At 48.2% G+C, this 13,298-nt stretch overlaps 1 protein-coding gene across 1 annotated transcript in view; it reads left to right on the forward strand.

The window, feature by feature from the left end:
- The first annotated feature begins 9,089 nt into the window (after positions 1-9,089).
- csf2rb (colony stimulating factor 2 receptor subunit beta) overlaps positions 9,090-13,298 on the forward strand; it is a 49,918-nt gene continuing 45,709 nt past the window's right edge. The window contains exon 1 of the mRNA XM_033013097.1: positions 9,090-9,437. The gene's annotated coding sequence lies outside the window, so the exon portion shown is untranslated. The remainder of the gene's footprint in view (positions 9,438-13,298) is intronic.

Below are 13,298 nucleotides of genomic sequence, written 5' to 3' on the forward strand. Positions count from 1 at the left end.
GCAATCTAGGGTGCTGCCCGATTCACCTCTACCCCCTTGGGGACATTGGACTTTGTCTGTGGAACTGTTGGGCTACAATGTGTAGGAAGGAATTGCAGGTGCTGGCTTAAGCTGAAGATGGACACAAAGTGCTGGAGTAACTCAGCGGGACAGGCAGCATCTCTGGAGAGGAGGAATGTGAGACGTTTCGGGTCGAGACCCTTCATCAGACTGGAGAAGGGTCTCGACTCGACCCAAAATGTCACCCCTCCCTTCTTTCCAGAGATGCTGCCTGTCCCGCTGAGTTACTCCAGCAGGGGAGAGAGAGATACATACCTTTGCCAAGCCAACAATTTCCATTGATACATTTTCCTTGATCCTCATCCCCTTTGTCCTATTTTCACACCTTACACTTCCTTATCTACGTGTCTCACTAACTCAGAAGGTTCAGTATCTTCCCCTTCTCTCTACCCATTGTATGTGAGTTGGGTCTGATTGTATTAATGTACAGTATTCCACCTTCCTGCATAAGGTGGATGTGGAGAGGATGTTTCCACTAGTGGGAGCGTCGAGGACAAGAGTGGACAGGCTCAGAATTAAAGGACGTTCCTTTAGAAACATAGAAAATAGGTGCAGGAGGAGGCCATTTGGCCCTACGAGCCTGCACCGGTCGAAGGAGATAACATCATCAAGGACCCACACCATCCTGGCCACACACTCATCTCTCCGCTACCATCGGGCAGAAGGTACAGGAGCCTGAAATCTGTTACATCCAGGTTCAGGAATAGCTACTTCCCCACAGCCATCAGGCTATAAAACCCGCCACCAAACAGTCTCTGAACTGTAACAGCCTATTACAATTTATCTGCTTATTTATGTGTATATTGAACTGAAGTGTTCTGTATTTATGCTTACAATATTCTGTTGTGCTGCAGCTGTTGAAACATATAAGATTGTTAAGGGTTTGGACACGCTAGAGGCAGGAAACATGTTCCCGATGTTGGAGGAGTCCAGAACCAGGGGCCACAGTTTAAGAATAAGGAGTAAGCCATTTAGAACGGAGACGAGGAAACACTTTTTCTCACAGAGAGTGGTGAGTCTGTGGAATTCTCTGCCTCAGAGGGCGGTGGAGGCTGGTTCTCTGGATGCTTTCAAGAGAGAGCTAGATAGGGCTCTTAAAAATAGCGGAGTCAGGGGATATGGGGAGAAGGCAGGAACGGGGTACTGATTGGGGATGATCAGCCATGATCACATTGAATGCTCAAAGGGCCAAATGGCCTACTCCTGCACTTATTGTCTGTTGTCTATTGCCTATTGTCTATTGTCTATTGTCTAGCAAGCAAGAATTTCATTGTCCTATCTGGGACACATGACAATAAACTCTCTTGACTTGACATGACATGACTTTAGTCAGAGGGCGGTGAATCTGTGGAATTCATTGCCACAGATGGTTGAGGAGGCCAAGTCTTTGGGTATATTTAAAGCGGAGATGGACAGGTGGAGAAGGGAACTTCAGATGCGGGTTTACACCGAAGATAGACACAAAATGCTGGAGTAACTCAGCAGAACATGCAGCATCTCTGGAGGGAAGGTATGGGTGACATTTAGACTTAGAAAGGGCAGAATGCATGAGGTGTATCCAAGACAGTTTCATATGGTCATGTGATAGAAGCAGAATTAGGCCATTCGGCCCATCGAGTCTACTCCGCCATTCAATCGGTGATCTATCTCTCTCTCCTAACCCCATTCTCCTGCCTTCTCCCCATAACCCCTGACACCCGTACTAATCAAGAATCTATCTATCTCCGCCTTAAAAACATCCATTGAAAAATATCCACCCCAAAGACGTACAGGTTTGAGGGTTAATTGGCTTAAGGTCTACACTCTAGTCGGTGAGAGGACATAGAAACATAGAAACATAGAAAATAGGTGCAGGAGTAGAGGCCATTTGGCCCTTCGAGCCAGCACCGCCATTCAATATGATCATGGCTGATCATCCAACTCAGTATCCCATCCCTGCCTTCTCTCCATACCCCCTGATCCCTTTAGCCACAAGGGCCACATCTAACTCCCTCTTAAATATAGCCAATGAACTAGCCTCAACTACCTTCTGTGGCAGAGAATTCCACAGATTCACCACTCTCTGTGTGAAAAATGATTTTCTCATCTCGGTCCTAAAAGACTTCCCTCTTATCCTTAAACTGTGACCCCTTGTTCTGGACTTCCCCAACATCGGGAATAATCTTCCTGCATCTAGCCTGTCCAACCCCTTAAGAATTTTGTACGTTTCTATAAGATCCCCCCTCAATCTTCTAAATTCTAGCGAGTACAAGCCGAGTCTATCCAGTCTTTCTTCATATGATAGTACTGCCATCCCAGGAATCAGTCTGGTGAACCTTCTCTGTACTCCCTCTATGGCAAGAATGTCTTTCTGCAGATTAGGAGACCAAATCTGTATGCAATACTCCAGGTGTGGTCTCACCAAGACCCTGTACAACTGCAGTAGAACCTCCCTGCTCTTATACTCAAATCCTTTTGACGGTTCAGTTGCCTGACAATGAATGTATGAATGTAAAATTGTCCTTAGTGTTTGTAGGGTAGTGATAATATGTGCATTGGTCGCTGGTCGGTGTGGACTCGGTGGGCCGAAGGGCCTGTAACCACGCATTATTTATAAACTAAGCTATAGCTCAGTGCACAGCTTCCATTAGCCCAGCTTCCAAAGCAGTAACACCACTCAGACAAACATTGCTGACTCTCACACCTTCCGGCTGAGTCATCAACAAAGTAGACTGTGTGGACAGCTCTTCCGATAACTTCTTGTTTGACTGGACAGCTGGTAACATTAACCCCTGCAGTGCCGGTCTCTCCTCTTCATAGTTTAGCTTAGTTTAGTTTACTACTGCCATATATGCTTAAGGGCCTGTCCCACCAGCATGCGACTGCATGCGGCGAGCGCAACTAAACGTGGTGGCTTGAGGCGTACGGCCTCGCGGGGCCGGTCCCACTTCCAACCGCGGAGCCGTCTGGAGTTGTGCGGGGCTGGTCAGGAGGCGGGCCGATGGAATTTGGACGTCGCACGGCGTCGGGCGGTTACGTCATCGTGCAACGCCACGTGCTAGGCGTACGGCGTCAAGATGCTGCGTACGGCGTCGAGGCGGTGCATACTGCCTCAATGCGGCTGCGGGCCGTTAGGCCGTTGCCGCGCAGAATTTCTGAACACGGTCAGTTTTTCGGAGCACCGCGCGATGTCCGGACCAGCCCCGTACAACTCCCTACGGCTCCGGCGATCGAAGTGGGACCGGCCCCGCGAGGCCGTACGGCTCAAGCGACCACCTTAGATCGCGCTCGCCGCATGCAGTCGCATGCTGGTGGGACAGGCCCTTTAAGGGGCAAGACGCCCATACAGCTGAGTTTCTACAGTTTAAGAGGTCGACAGTTTGGCTTATTGTCACGTGTACCGAGATGCAGTGAAAAGCTATTGTTTGCATGTTAACCAGTAAAACAAAAGACTATGCGTGATTACAATCAAGCCATTCAAAGTGCACATAAGATAAAAGGTGCAACATTTAGGGCCCTAGCGGGACCACACCTCATGAGGAGTATTGTGTGTAGTTTTGGTCCCCTAATTTGAGGAAGGACATTCTTGCTATTGAGTGCAATGTAGGTTCACCAGGTTAATTCCCAGGGTGGCGGGACTGTCATATGCTGAGAGAATGGAGCGGCTGGGCTTGTATCAAGTCTCAAGTCACTTTTATTTCTACGGCACATTTAAAAAACAACTCTTGTTGACCAATGTGCTTTACATTGGTGGAGGTACTAACGTTATACAACATTTGTTCATAGATTAAGTACAAACATCACTACATACAAATAGCCCTCGCTCATAGGACGTCAAGAAAGGCTTGCGAGTAAAGATGAGTTGTAAGTCTTGACTTCAAGGAGTCGATGGAAGGGGCAGTTCTGATGGGAAGAGGGATACTGTTCCACAGTCTAGGACTGTGTATACTCTGGAGTTTAGAAGGATGAGAGGCAATCTCGTTGAAACATATAAGATTGTTAAGGGCTCGGACACGCTAGAGGCAGGAAAGATGTTCCCGATGTTGGGGGAGTCCAGAACCAGGGGCCACAGTTTAAGAATAAGGAGTAAGCCATTTAGAACGGAGACGGGGAAACACTTTTTCTCACAGAGAGTTGTGAGTCTGTGGAATTCTCTGCCTCAGAGGGCGGTGGAGGCAGGTTCTCTGGATGCTTTCAAGAGAGAGCTAGATAGGGCTCTTAAAGATAGCGGAGTCAGGGGATATGGGGAGAAGGCAGGAACGGGGTCCTGATTGGGGATGATCAGCCATGATCACATTGAATGGCGGTGCTGGCTCGAGGGGCCGAATGGCCTACTCCTGCACCTATTGTCTATTTAGTACAGAGATATAACGTCGTGAAAACGCACATCTCTAGGTTCATGGATAGTTTCTTCCCAGCTGTTGTCAGGCAACTGAACCGTCCTCTCACCAACAGTCCTGACATTCCCATCTACTTCTTTGGAGACCTCGAATCGAACTACATCACACTTCTGTACCTCTTGCCTGATGGGAGAGGGGAGAAGAGGTGAGACGGGTCATCGATTATGCTGCTGGCACACGTCCACCATCTTGTAGGAAAGGTTTAATCTGCAATCAACTGAAACTTCCAGAAGGTCACTTGACCTCAGTCACGAGGCACAGGTACATTTGCCAGCTTCTGCTTTTGGCCTCAAGGGGCACTGAGATTTACATTACATATTACATTACATATACACCACATCTCCCCCTTCACTTTAATTACATCACAGTGCCTATGCTGCTGTACATTTACAGCCCTAAGGTCAGAAGTGATAGGAGTAAGAATTAGGCCCATTCGACCCATCAAGTTTACTCCGCCATTCCATCATGGCTGGTCTATCTCTCCCTCCTAACCCCCATTCTCCTGCCTTCACCCCATTACAGACCAGTTAGTCTAACGTCGGTAGTGGGGAAACTGCTAGAGTCAGTTATTAAAGATGGGATAGCAGCACATTTGGAAAGTGGTGAAATCATTGGACAAAGTCAGCATGGATTTACAAAAGGTAAATCATGTCTGACGAATCTTATAGAATTTTTCGAGGATGTAACTAGTAGCGTGGATAGGGGAGAACCAGTGGATGTGGTGTATCTGGACTTCCAGAAGGCTTTCGACAAGGTCCCACATAAGAGATTAGTATACAAACTTAAAGCACACAGCATTGGGGGTTCAGTATTGATGTGGATAGAGAACTGGCTGGCAAACAGGAAGCAAAGAGTAGGAGTAAACGGGTCCTTTTCACAATGGCAGGCAGTGACTAGTGGGGTACCGCAAGGCTCAGTGCTGGGACCCCAGCTATTTACAATATATATTAATGATCTGAATGAGGGAATTGAAGGCAATATCTCCAAGTTTGCGGATGACATTAAGCTGGGGGGCAGTGTTAGCTGTGAGGAGGATGCTAGGAGACTGCAAGGTGACTTGGATAGGCTGGGTGAGTGGGCAAATGTTTGGCAGATGCAGTATAATGTGGATAAATGTGAGGTTATCCATTTTGGTGGCAAAAACAGGAAAGCAGATTATTATCTAAATGGTGGCCGACTAGGAAAAAGGGAGATGCAGCGAGACCTGGGTGTCATGGTACACCGGTCATTGAAAGTAGGCATGCAGGTGCAGCAGGCAGTGAAGAAAGCGAATGGTATGTTAGCTTTCATAGCAAAAAGATTTGAGTATAGGAGCAGGGAGGTTCTACTGCAGTTGTACAGGGTCTTGGTGAGACCACACCTGGAGTATTGCGTACAGTTTTGGTCTCCAAATCTGAGGAAGGACATTATTGCCATAGAGGGAGTGCAGAGAAGGTTCACCAGACTGATTCCTGGGATGTCAGGACTGTCTTATGAAGAAAGACTGGATAGACTTGGTTTATACTCTCTAGAATTTAGGAGATTGAGAGGGGATCTTATAGAAACTTACAGAATTCTTAAGGGGTTGGACAGGCTAGATGCAGGAAGATTGCTCCCGATGTTGGGGAAGTCCAGGACAAGGGGTCACAGCTTAAGGATAAGGGGGAAATCCTTTAAAACCGAGATGAGAAGAACCTTTTTCACACAGAGAGTGGTGAATCTCTGGAACTCTCTGCCACAGAGGGTAGTCGAGGCCAGTTCATTGGCTATATTTAAGAGGGAGTTAGATGTGGCCCTTGTGGCTAAGGGGATCAGAGGGTATGGAGAGAAGGCAGGTACGGGATACTGAGTTGGATGATCAGCCATGATCATATTGAATGGCGGTGCAGGCTCGAAGGGCCGAATGGCCTACTCCTGCACCTAATTTCTATGTTTCTATGTTTCTATGTTTCTATGACCCCTGATACCGCTGCCAGCCATCGTGGTGCTATTCAGATTCAGATTCAGATTCAGATTCAACTTTAATTGTCATTGTCAGTGTACAGTACAGAGACAACGAAATGCATTTAGCATCTCCCTGGAAGAGCGACATAGCAAATGATTTGAATAAATAATAATAAGTGTCCGGGGTGGGGGGGTGATTGGCAGTCACCGAGGTACGTTGTTGAGTAGAGTGACAGCCGCCGGGAAGAAGCTGTTCCTGGACCTGCTGGTCCGGCAACGGAGAGACCTGTAGCGCCTCCCGGATGGTAGGAGGGTAAACAGTCCATGGTTGGGGTGAGAGCAGTCCTTGGCGATGCTGAGCGCCCTCCGCAGACAACGTTTGCTTTGGACAGACTCAATGGAGGGGAGCGAGGAACCGGTGATGCGTTGGGCAATTTTCACCACCCTCTGCAATGCCTTCCGGTCGGAGACAGAGCAGTTGCCATACCATACTGTGATACAGTTGGTAAGGATGCTCTCGATGGTGCAGCGGTAGAAGTTCACCAGGATCTGAGGAGACAGATGGACCTTCTTCAGTCTCCTCAGGAAGAAGAGACGCTGGTGAGCCTTCTTGATCAGAGTTGAGGTATTGTGGGTCCAAGAGAGGTCATCGGAGATGTTGACTCCCAGGAACCTGAAGCTAGAAACACGTTCCACCTCCGTCCCGTTAATGTGGATGGGGGTGTGCGTGCCGCCCCTGGACTTCCTGAAGTCTACAATGAGCTCCTTGGTCTTCTTGGAGTTAAGGTCCAGGTTGTTGTCAGCGCACCATGCTGCTAAGTGCTGGACCTCCTCCGGGTTTGTCGAGCGTGGAATTGTTTTCTCATCATTGTTGTGCTTCTGGTCACTTGTTTCTGGCAAATTGACTCCTCCTTCGACGTTGCTATGCCCTAAAATCCTGGACTCTCCCACGAGTGGAGACATCCTCGCCCGGGTGGTTTTGCACCCACCCTGGGGGATTTCCGGGACCGCTGGGCACCGCGAGGGTGGGGGGTGAAATCTATCTTTAATAAGGATGGGGAAATAGTTATTTAATATTCAGAATTTAAGAATATGTTTTACTTTCTATGATGGTGGTTGGTTTGTTTGTATTGTTCTGTATGGTACATATCATTTTTGTAAATAATTGATTAAAACATTTTTATTTTTATTGTTTTTAAGTGGTAACATCCTCTCCACATCCAATCTATCCAGACCTTTCACTGTTCACTACCTTGCCCCCCTTGGAGTTTGTCCTCTTCAGAATATTTCACCCTCTGAAATTCCCGCTCCCAGAGCAAGTCTCCCTTGGAAACTCCTTTGCAAGCACCTCTCACTCAAGAGAGACGTGGAGTTAACTCTTAGGGCTAATGGATTCAATTCAAGGGATTTGGGGAGAAAGCAGGAACGGGGTACTGAAGTTGGCAATTCTACCGCTGCACCACCTTGCCGCCTTTTAATTTCAAGATTAAAGCTAAACTTAACTATACTAAACTAAACAAAAACAATCTATACTATACTAAACTAAACTATCTATATTACTAAATGTCTGAGCTTGACCACTTCCTGTTGTTCTGTATATGGATTTTAGAAAAAACGCTGCCACTTACGGCTGCGATTTTTGGCCATCTTACTCAGATTCCCCCTCCGCTGCGCAGGACAAGAGGATTTTTCCCCATCGACGAAAAATAAAAGAGTTATTAGTGTTTAAAAAATGTTGAGATTCTCTCTCCTGAAGGCCACGCCCCTCCCAGAGAGACTATAAAACCCGGAGAGTGTTCAGTGCCTCAATCGGTCTCCGCAAGATGGAAGAAGCGAGAGGGTCACGTCTCTCAGTCTGAGATGTGGATAACATTGTCACCCCACTGTCAAGTCAAGTTTATTCGTCACATACACATACGAGATGTGCAGTGAAATGAAAAGTGGCAATGCTCGCAGACTTTGTGCAAAAAGACAAACAAACAAACAAGCAAACACTGGTCACCAATATTGGAATTGGTGGAGAGGTGGAATATTGCGTTGGGGGACTAGCCCTCCCGTGTGATGCTGGGACCCAACGGGTCCCACTTAGTATATCACCAAACTAGATTGAAACAAACTATAAACTAAACTATACTAAGTTCGGGGACGACAGATGGCACAATGGGCTAAGTGTTCGGCTGGCGACCGGAAGGTAGCCGGTTCGAATCCCGCTTGGAGTGCATACTGTCGTTGTGTCCTTGGGCAAGACACTTCACCCACCTTTGCCTGTGTGTGAATGTGTGTGAGTGATTGATGGTGGTCGGAGGGGCCGTAGGCGCAGATTGGCAGCCACGCTTCCGTCAGTCTGCCCCAGGGCAGCTGTGGCTACAGAAGTAGCTTACCACCACCGAGTGTGACTGAGGAGTGAATGAATAATGCGATGTAAAGCGCCTTGAGTATTAGAAAGGCGCTATATAAATCCCATCCATTATTATTATTATTGTACTAAACTATACCAAACTAAACTAAAGTTAGTAAACTAATCTAAAAAGCCCCATTTTCCATGACTAAGTGTCCTTCAACTAGTGGCCAGCCCTGTGACCAGCTTGTGTGTTGCTGTCTGCTGTGAATCTGTTCTCCATAGATTATACCAAACTCGGAAAAGAAATGGCCGAGACGCTCACATACACATTAACAGAAGCACCAAAATCCCAGGCTATTCCCTCGAGTCCACACTTCCCGGCTTCGGATGACGCTGCTTCTGTCTTCGGAACTCCCCGGCCTCTCAGTCAGAAAGTCCCGGCCAAGAGTCGGCGAGAAGGGGGGCCGCTGTTAACCCTAACCCTTGCCGCCGACACCTCTCAGACCAGGCAGGCACGTTACCATTTTCGTTAGAAAACGAAAAACAAACAAACAGAATACTTCACACATGCCGTGCGGGAGATATCTGGCAAATGAAGTGAAATGTTTCCAGTGAGTCCTGTATCCATTTGCCTACAATGAAGAGGTCGGCATTGGGAGGAGTCACAAGGAAGCAGTCCATAGTCTACAGTCACACTCTCGCCTTGTAGAGGAACTACGGCTTGAAGCCGAGAGGTAAGCACTTTTCATTTCCCTTGACTCTCCGCTGAGCCGTTTCAGCCTTAAAAAAGCACCAATAATACTCTCCTGGATTCGCGTTCCTAAGTTGTATCCGCGTTCCTAATGGCATCCACTCTACTCCGCCATTCAATCGTGGCTGATCTATCTCTCCCTCTCAGCCCCATTCTCCTGACACCCGTACTAATCAATGTTCCTTGTTAGTCTGAAGAAGGGTTTCAGCCCGAAATGTTGCCTATTTACCTTGCTCCATAGATGCTGCTGCACCCGCTGAGTTTCTCCAGCACTTTTGTCTACCTTCCTTGCTAGAGATGTCTGTTCTACCCCACTCACTAAACCAGCTTCCTTGTAGGAAGCAACTGCAAATGCTTGTTTAAACCAAGGGATAGACACAAAGTATTGAGTATAGACGTTGGGAGGTCCATCTTATAGACAATATACAATAGACAATAGATGCAGGAGTAGGCCATTCGGCCCTTCGAGCCAGCACCACCATTCAATGTGATCATGGCTGATCATCCCCAATCAGTACCCCGTTCCTGCCTTCTCCCTGACTCTGCTATCTTTAAGAGCCCTATCTAGCTCTCTCTTGAAAGCATCCAGAGAACCTGCCTCCACCGCCCTCTGAGGCAGAGAATTCCACAGACTCGCCACTCTCTGTGAGATAAAGTGTTTCCTCGTCTCCGTTTTAAATGGCTTACTCCTTATTCTTAAACTGTGTGTGGCCCCTGGTTCTGGACTTCCCCAACATCGGGAACATGTCTCCTGCCTCATAGGAAATTTTGTAGGAAAAACGTTGTCAAGCAGGAAAGGGTTCTGAGAAGATTTACGAGGATGTTGCCAGGACGAGAGGGTGTGAGCTAGGGAGAGGTTGAGCAGGCTGGGAGTGCAGGAGGATCAGGGGTGATCTTATAGAAGTGTACAAAATCATAAGTGGAATAGATCGGGTAGACGCACAGAGTCTCTTGCCCAGAGTAGGTGAATCGAGGACCAGAGGACATGGGTTTAAGGTTAAGGGGAAAAGATTTAATAGGAAACTGAGGGGTAACCTTTTCATGCCTAGGATGGTGGGTGTCTGGAACAAGCTGCCAGAGGAGGTAGTTGAGGCTGGGACTATCCCAACATTTAAGAAACAGGTAAACAGATATATAGATAGGACTTTTTCGCACAAAGGGTGGTGGGTGTATGGAACAAGCTGCCGGAGGAGGTAGTTGAGGCTGGGTGTATCCCATTGAAGAAACAGTTAGACAGGTACATGGATAGGACAGGTTTAATAATAATAATAATAAATTTTATTTATGGGCGCCTTTCAAGAGTCTCAAGGACACCTTACAAAAATTGAGCATGTAGAGGAAAAACATGTAAGGGGAATGAAATAAATAGTAGAGACATGACTAGTACACAAAGTAAAGACAGAATTCAATACAAAACACAGTATGAGACAATTAATGCACAGATGAAAAGGGACGAGGACGTGGGGCTAAGGATAGGCAGAGGTGAAGAGATGGGTCTTGATGCAGGACTGGAAGATGGTGAGGGACACGGAATTGCGGATCAGTTGGGGGAGGGAGTTCCAGAGCCTGGGAGCTGCCCTGGAGAAGGCTCTGTCCCCAAAACTGCGGAGGTTGGACTTGTGGATGGAGAGGAGAACGGCTGATGTGGATCTGAGGGACCGTGAGGGTTGGTAGGGGGAGAGGAGGTCAGTGAGATATGGGGGGGCCAGATGGTGGAGGGCTTTGTAGGTGAGGATCAGGATTTTGTAGGTGATCCGGTGGGAGATGGGAAGCCAGTGAAGTTGTTTGAGGACTGGAGTGATGTGATGTGATGCCAGGATTTGGTATGGGTGATGAGTCGGGCGGCTGCGTTCTGGACCAGTTGGAGTCGGTTGATGTAGGTGGAGCTGATGCCAAGGAGAAGTGAGTTGCAATAGTCCAGTTGGGAGGAGATGGAGGTATATAGGTTTGGAGGTATATAGGCCAAACGCGGGCAGGTGGGATTAGTGTAGATGGGAGATGTTGTCCGGTGTGGGCTAGTTGGGCCGGAGGGCCTGTTTTCACACTGTATGACTCCATGGCTCTAGGAATCTATGACAAAAAGCTGGAGTAACTCAGCGGAACAGGCAGCATCTCTGGAGAGAAGGAATGGGTGACATGTGAAGAAGGGTCTCGACCCGAAACGTCACCCATTCCTTCTCTCCAGAGATGCTGCCTGTCCCGCTGAGTTACTCCAGTATATTGTGTCTATCTTCAAACAGTAACTAGCTCCGCCCGGCTAACTTTTTAGGTAGGACTTTAAGTCAAGTCACTTTTATTTATACAGCACATTTAAAAAACAACTCTCGTTGGCCAAGGTACTAACGTTACCTTTGTAATGGACTGTTCGAACTACTTCCCTCCGGCAGACGTTACAAGGCCTTCTACGCCCGAACCTCCAGACTCAGGAACAGCTTCATTCCCAGAGCTATAGCGGCTCTGAACCGGCCCTGCTGAGTGCCCCCCACCTCCACGGACTGTCTCCCTCGGATGGTCACGTCGCACAGACACATCTGTACTTCAGTCTGTTTGAACTGTTTTGACTATTTTACCTCTTCTAATTATTTTCGTGTCTTTGAAGCTGGTTGGCTATATGACAGTTTCCCATTCCTTTACACAGTCCTTTGCTTTTTTATTGAACACTGCAAGATCCTTTGAGCTGCGCTGGTTGGGTAGTAGGGGGCAGACAAGGCAGTGCTGCATTGTATGGTTCTCTTCTCCACATTCACAGGTGGTTTGGCCAGTTTCATAGCCCCATCTGGCCATGGCAGCTTTTGATCGCCCTGTTCCTGTTCTCAGGCGGTTGAGCGTCTTCCACTGGACCCATGGTGCTTCTGAGCCCGGAGGGAGGGCTTCAGAAGGAGGGATACCCATGTCAGTAGGAGGGGGGTCGTCCTCAAGCCTTTTTGTCCATAGTTGGAGTCTGGTTTCTTCCCGTGATGCTATTAGGGGCTGGACATGGCTGAGAAAGCTTCTCCTGGACTTCAGCCGTTGGGCCGGGGGTACACGTCCGTAGAGGAGGTGGCGTTCATCACTGGTGGCCTTGGTCATCTCTACTCGGCTGGCGACTTCCCGTCTCACATCAGCTGGGGCAATGCCAGCGAGGAGGTGCAGGTTGTTTATGTTGGTGGGCTTCAAGCAGCCAGTGATTGAGCGGCAGGTGTTATTCAACGCTGGGTCTAGTTTCTTGGCATGGGATGATCTCTCCCAAACAGGACACGCATACTCCGCAGAGGAGTAGCACAGGGCCAGAGCAGTAGATCTTAATGTGTGTGCTGTGGCTCCCCATTTGGAGTTGGTCAGCTTCCGGAGGATGTTATTTCGGGAGTTAACTTTCAGTTTGGTGTTTTTGACGTGTTCCTTATAGGAGAGAGTGCGATCCAGTGTTACACCGAGGTAGGCAGGGTTGGTGCAGTGCTCAAGAGGTGTTCCAGACCATGTGATGTTAAGGGGTCTGTTTGCTTCCCGGTTCCTGAGATGGAACGAGCAGGCTTGGGTCTTCGCAGGGTTTGCATGTAGGTGGTTGCGCTCGTAGTAGAGGTGTAGCTCATCTAGGGCTGAGGTGAGATTCGCTTCTACAGCTTCAAACGTACTCTCTTGGGATGTTACACAGAGGTCGTCGGCGTAGATGAACCGCTCAGTGTTCTGGTCCATTGGCTGGTCATTGGTGTAGATGTTATATAGTAGTGGAGCCAGCACACTACCTTGAGGCAAGCCATTCCGTTGTCGTCGCCAGCGACTTTGCTTGTTGTTAAGGACAACATAGAAGCGCCTATCTTTCAGGAGGGCTCCGATGAGGTCCGTGAGTGCCAGGTCTTTGGTATTC

The sequence above is a fragment of the Amblyraja radiata genome, chromosome 38, assembly GCF_010909765.2.
Source record: "Amblyraja radiata isolate CabotCenter1 chromosome 38, sAmbRad1.1.pri, whole genome shotgun sequence".
In the NCBI taxonomy this organism is placed as follows: Eukaryota; Metazoa; Chordata; class Chondrichthyes; order Rajiformes; family Rajidae; genus Amblyraja; species Amblyraja radiata.